Source organism: Thamnophis elegans, chromosome 15, assembly GCF_009769535.1.
Source record: "Thamnophis elegans isolate rThaEle1 chromosome 15, rThaEle1.pri, whole genome shotgun sequence".
Lineage (NCBI taxonomy): Eukaryota > Metazoa > Chordata > Lepidosauria > Squamata > Colubridae > Thamnophis > Thamnophis elegans.
The window spans coordinates 28,680,793-28,686,909 of NC_045555.1; positions in this window are offsets into that span (position 1 = coordinate 28,680,793).

Here is a 6,117-nt window from a genome sequence, read left to right on the forward strand (position 1 = left end):
CGCAATGGCAGCAGAAGTTTGGGGAAATGCTGCTGAGCTCCGACTGCCAGGGCTGCAACTCCCCCTTGAAGATTTTCTGAGGATTAAAATTTAATATCCCCCAAACTTTTTTTTCCAAGTCTTCCACTTTCTCTACTATTAGTAGCTGAGTTAATAACACATGTTCCTGGAGGATTACAGTCAATGATCAAGAAAATTAGATGTTGTTTGAATTTAATTTAGTTCTATAAAGCTGCTACAATAATTTACAACTTTGATATTTAATATTTAATAAGCTGGCTCAACAAAGAGCCCTCTCAGTAATTGTCTTGAAATATTAAATCCCACCCCCCATAGAAGTCATTTATGTTTTCTAGCTGAAAAACCTGTTTGCCAACTCATTTGGCTTGATAAGAACTGTCTGATGATGACTACAGGTAGGTTTTCTTCTACCCAATAGGTTGATGAGACGCTTCAGGAGAACTCTCCGCTAAGATCTCTGGCAAGATCCTGCTAGTCTCTTGTTTTTATTGGCTCCTCTTCAGAGGCTTCTGATTCTTCATCACCCAATGAACATGATTTCAGCAGAATTGTCTATTAACTGTCACTTATTTGCATTCTTGCAAGATTTGGCTTGTGTCATCAGTGATGGTATCTGGTCCTCTGATCTTCTGTCAGCTTCTTTTTCAAGGCTCCTCTATTCCTTCAAGCAATAGAAAAAGCAAATATACAGCTTCGCAGGGCTTTACAGTGGTTTACAGAGTCAGTCTCTTGCCCCCAACAATCTGAGTCCTCATTTTACAGACCTTGGAAAGATGGAAGGCTGAGTCAACCTTGAACCAGTCAGGATCGAACTGCTGAACTGCTGGCAGTCAGCAGTCAGCAGAATTAGCCTGCAGTACTGCATTCTGTGTCTCTTACCAAGGATTCTTGTCTTTGCATTGTGTGCCCAAATTAGCTAAGCTTTTGCCTTCGTTGTTTTGCCTTCTTCCAGTTGAAAGCCTGATTTTATTTCTATTCATATTCGATCATTTGTTCATTTGATCCAAGATTTTTCCACAATGTTCTCCAGCATCACAATTCAGAGGCAATCTGCACACTGTTCTGGGAAAGCTACAAGACATGTGTGCAATAAAATCCTTGTCTGAAAAGGCCCAGAATTCAGGAGGAAAAAAGAGAGCACGTCCATAGTTCTTGCTGATGAGTTGCCCCATCTGGAGGCACACCTGCCTTCTGCTCTGTCTCAGAGCTGTGTGTTTTCTCTGGGCACTTATGCATTTGATGCTGGTCTCCCCTCTGGGCCTTGTATTTTTGCAGAAATAACTCTGGCCAGAGAGACAGGTGATGCAACTTTAGCCACAAAATCTTATGAAACTCCCAGCATGTTGGAGGAGAAAAGTATCCCTTGGGAAAATAAGTGTAAAATGACTTTTTTTTTGGCAAAGGGTTAGCCAGGTGTCATTTCAAGATTATATTCTTAATTTCTCTCTCTCCCTCCCTCCCTCCCTCCCCCCCCTCTCTCCACCCCTACTCCCCATTGAATTATTCTAAACAGAAGCTTCTTCTAACAACAATCAGAGTGAGGTTGGCTGTTTCTTTTTTATTTTTCTATTTTAGTGCAGGGCATGTTATTCTAATAATAACTGGCAATTTTTTCTCTCTCTAAGAAAAAACTCTTACTTGCAGCCTGCTTGCAGTGAATTTCCATTCACCCTGAATGCAGCAAGTGTGGGGGAGATTTTTAAGGGCATTCCCTGTCTGCTCCAGAATGTGGCCATCCGGATGTCCATCCCCCCTGCCTCCCCCCACCCCCAAGCACAAAGCCACCACAGCCCAAGGTTAGAAGGCAAAGCTGAGCAATGTGCAAATGTGACATTGGCTGTAACATTTCCCCTCCTGAAAAAAATAACCCAATAAAAGTAAAGGAAACCGATTACTTTATATATATTTATTCTGTTTTAAAAATCTTTCCTTCCAGGCTATTGTTTTCTTGGTATCAGCAAAAATGCGGCTTCATGGTGGCCTCCCACTCTCCTGTAGACAATCCCAACCTCCATCCACACCACAGAGCCATGGAATGCAGGCTGCCAGACAGAAGGATGTCAATTACAGCCAGTCCAGGTTCTCTGAAACATACTCCTGGCAGGTTTTCATGCCACTGATCTCCATGAAAAACAGCTCGGAGGGCGGACAGTCCTAGATACCATCATTCTCCTAGGAGCATCCATAAGTCAAACAGAGATGGCCTGGGTTTGCCATCGTCAGCTCTGACGCACAAGAGGGTTAGTCTTCCCATTCCTGCACAACTGGCCCCTCTTGGGAGTTGTCAGATAATCCAATAGAAAGTCTCTAAAGGACTCCTGATCATGAAGAGCCTCTGATGTTACTTCTCAGAATAAGATCATTTGAACACCTTGGTGGTTAAAACAAACAAAACAAATAACAAAAAAAATCACTTGCAGGTCAATCTGCTTGTTGTCCATTTGAACAACAAATTACCTAAATGCTGGAGATCTGATTGTGCCGATGCTACATATTATCATATATGGTGGACTTGTAAAAAGGTCAAAGCATTTTGGATAAAAATATGATGGATTATGCAAAATATTTTTAAAAAGAGGATAAAGTTTACTCCTCAGTTATTCTTGTTAGGTATAATTACAGACTGTATTAATAGAGATTAATTTGATTCTGAATTTAAAAATGGCAGCAAGACTGTTGGTGGCGCAGTACTGGAAGAAGGAAGATTTGCTTACTATTCAAGAATGGACATTAAAAGTAACAAACTTAGCAGAGATGGCTAAAATATCAGTGTATCTTAAGGACCATTCAGATGAGAAATACAAGCTGAAATGGAGAAGATGGATTGATTATATTCAGAATAAATATGGGACTAAGAAACTCCAGATAGCTTATGAGTGAATGAGCAAGGAATGACACAACTTGTTTAAAGTTAGCTTTACGAAAGGGGAGTTAAAGTACAAGTGAGGGATGATGCTAAAGTCTGTTAGTTTATTTTAGCATATGGTTGTTAATGTTATACCCTATATTTGCTCTGGGAGGTTGCGGGGGGGAGGTTGTGGGGGGAAGAGGTGGGGGGGAGCTGGGTTCGGGGGGGGGAGGTATATATTTGTAAAACTTTTTTAAAACTTTTAATAAAAAAAAGAATAGCAAATTACAAAAATGCAGCGTAAAGCAAAAGAATAGGGAGAAAGGAATAAAAATCAAAGTATGGCTTATCTATTTGGTTCAAAATATTGTAACACAATCAAAAAGTATAAAAAATAGCAGACCGTTTAAAGACATTAGAATATGTAGACAAATCTGTGGTGCTTTGTGTAAGAACAAAAAGATAACTAAGAAAAAAGTTTTTCTTCACATAATTCCAAGAATCAGAAGCCCTGAACATCTCTAAAACCCCTGGACAATTCTGGGGAGGAATCAGTGGTGGGTTTCAAATTTTTTTAGAACCTCTTCTGTATGTGTGGCCTGCTTTGTGGGAGTGGCTTGCCAGCCATGTGACCAGGTGGGTGTGGCCAACTTGTAAAATGTGGTGAAACTCACTTAACAACGCTCTTGCTTAGCAACCAAAATGTTGGCTCAGAAACTCTGGCATTTGAAGCACGCAAGTCTTAAAGCTGGCAAGTTACAAGACCCTTGCACCTCTAATCCTTTAGGGGGAAAAAACGCAGGGGTGTTCAAACTTGACAGCTTTAAGACTTGTGGACTTTAACTCCCAGAATTCCTCCTCTCGCTCTTCATCTTGATGATGTGTGGAGGGGCGGAGGGAGGGAGCTGGAACCGGTTCTAAACGGCACTGTAGATTTGTGAAACCTCTTCTATAGAAGGGGTTAGAACTGGCAGGAACCCACCCCTAGGAGGAATGGTTGCTTCGAGGAAGTCTGGCAGCTGCCCAGACTCCACATGTGCTCCTATGCTTTCCAAGGCATCTTTGGAGACTGAAACCCGAGTGCTGCATAGCCGTTATAGTAGAGACCCACCCGTCCCAACTCCCAGTCCCTGATTCACACATGGCTTCTTCAAGCATGTCAAGATGGAGGTGCTGAGGTCCTTCTGACCCCCTGAGTAAATGAAAGTGGGGAGGCCTGTTGCCTTACCTCAGGGTGTGAAGCCTTTGCCGGATGACTGGGAAGCCAACAGGGTGAGGAAATAAACTTGGATTTTCTGTTTGTGAAAGATCAGCTTAAACGTGAGAGAGAGAAAAGGCAAAGCAGACCAGAAAGCAATTCATGATCAAAGTAGATTTCTGATTCCTAGCAAGGAGAAGCGAGGTCTCCTCCTTCCCCTTCATTTGAGAGGAGGGGTCTGATCCCCAGAACTGAATTACCTGCAATTTGAGAAACCATCCAAGAACAATATCAGAAGGATACTTGAATGAGATGAGATGATATAATGAAATTACTTGCTTGGGAGGCTTTTTATGTTTAATATAAGTATTTTCCTTCTGTTACCAAGGAGATAAATTGGCTACAGGTGGAGAAAGAATGAGGAGAAGATGGGTCCATTTTGCTTTATAATGTTCCATTTAAAATCCCACATTCAGTTGGAGCGCCACTTTAAAGGAAAGAAGTCCAACAGGTGGAGGTGATTGCAGGGAAATGAAACCCCCGAGAGCCCCACAGGCCAGGATGGCATCTCTGCTCCTGGATAGAGGGGACCCCAACAAGGAAAGGCCCACCTCTCCCTTCCTGAAAGCTTTTTTCACTTCAGATCAGCAATAAATAATAATTCTAATCACTCCCAAGATATGTGAGCCAGGTGCTGCATGTGCAAAAGGGTGAGGCAAGCATTATTTCAGATATTTAGGAGGCTCTTTTTCAACCCTTACCTGGTACAGGTGTCGTGGTGCTTCATTATCCTGAGCAACTTGAGAGTGCCCTGTAGGATCTTCTGAGGAGGAGATGAAAGGGTCACTCTTCAGGATCGTTGGTCTCCAAAGCCTTCCTCCAAAGGGACATGTCCCACCAGAGTTTTGAGAGATGGTAATCTTTGAAACAGGTAGAATTGTGGACCCAGAAATGGTAGGGTGGGGGAATGCAGCCTCCCTGGCAGCCCGTAGAGGCTCTTCTGCTCCTCAGGACCAGGGAGTCTCCAGGGAGGGTTATGGGGAGGGGTCTTCAGAATAGGGGACCAGCAGCTCTTTGGCATAATTCTTCCATCTTCAGTCAGACTGCCGAAACAAGTGGCTTTTAGAAGACAAGTCAAAGTATTGTGACAAATGTTTTGCAAATTACCATAAACTACAAGCAGAGGAATGATTTCTGGGAGTTTGCAATTAGGAGAGGCTCCTGATTAGTGAACTTCTGAAACTTCGACTAATGATTTCTTCCTCCCCCAAAATAGCCAGGACAGAAATGGCTACAGAAATGAATCTGGGAGGTGTGAGAATTATTAGGAGTGACAGGCTGCTGACTCGCTCCATTATTGCCATGACTTTTGGAAAATAAGTATCTATTAAAAGTTTTATGAATGCATAAATTATACTAATGCAAGGGCTGTCAGTGAGTATTGGATCCTTATTCAGCTGTAACTAACTGTTCTCCAGACCTCAGTTGCACTGTACAAAAATATGATTGTGTAGTAGGATGTGTATTTTTTTTAAAAAAAGTTTTAAAAAACATGCAACTAATCCAGAGTCTTTTTGTGGGTTGTACACACTTAATGAGAATTTAAACATTTGTACTTCCTCTCTGAAGCCGGACAAAAATGCATCTGTGAGCCTGTTTGTGGTCGATCATAGCCAAGCCTGAGATCCAAGAGCAAATTTATACCAGGAACAACTCCCTGCTCTGCTCTACACAACTGAAGAGGTGGCACAGAAATACTGAATGAATCAAAAGGCTCCTTTTTCCTTCCCAGCACAAGTTTGAGTGTATTTTGAAAGTTACAGAAATGTTCTTCTCTGCAATCATATTTTCTTTCCTTGAGGATCTTCTCCAAGCTGGCGGGTCATTTAGGTCTTTATGGGCCAAGCCAACATGTGGGATGGTGCAGCATGAGAAGTTGGATGGTGACAAATTAACAGAATAGAACAGATTAACAGAGTTGGAAGAGACCTTATAGGTCATCTAGTCCAACCCCCCACTCAAGCAGGAGACCCTACACCATTTCTGACAG